The sequence below is a fragment of the Penaeus monodon genome, chromosome 30, assembly GCF_015228065.2.
Source record: "Penaeus monodon isolate SGIC_2016 chromosome 30, NSTDA_Pmon_1, whole genome shotgun sequence".
Classification (NCBI taxonomy): domain Eukaryota; kingdom Metazoa; phylum Arthropoda; class Malacostraca; order Decapoda; family Penaeidae; genus Penaeus; species Penaeus monodon.
Genome location: NC_051415.1, coordinates 21,746,857 through 21,747,501, shown reverse-complemented (window position 1 = coordinate 21,747,501; position 645 = coordinate 21,746,857).

Genomic DNA, 645 nt, shown 5'->3' with positions numbered 1-645 from the left:
TCACCCTCATTATCTTTAGCATTATAACCATTCCCTATCCCCATAAATCCTCCCTGCTAGATACACTTGTCACATCGTTAAGGACGGGCAGTTCGGCGCCTTCGTGGACGGCGAGTGGACAGGCATGGTGAGGGAAGTGATGGACGGCGCGGCGGACATGGTGATCGCCAACATGGGCATCACACAACAGCGCAGCGCAGTCGTCGACTTCCTAATTGGAACCATTTCAGCCGGGTAAGTTTGGAAGATGTCTGCGATGCAAGTTCATGGTTTAACCGTAAAAACTGTTGTGTATAATGCGATAGATCACATTACATACAAATAGAAATGCTATCTGCACTTTACAAATAGATGTTTGAAGGTAATTAAAATACCCAGCAGCTGCCTTTAACAGCCTCGGTGATCTCCGAAACTTGTCTTGTAGATTTCGAATCGTTATTAAACGACCTTCGAACGAGGACTACATGTGGACGGTGTACACCAAGCAGTTCGAAGCCGGGGTCTGGGGGTTGACGGTACTGCTGATGGCTGTCCTGTCGCTGTCCTTTTACTTGCTCTCACGATACTCGCCGTATGGAGCTGACGTTGCTCCCTCCGAGATTGTGCTCACTGTGATGGGATTCCTGTTTGGGCAGGGTGAGAAAA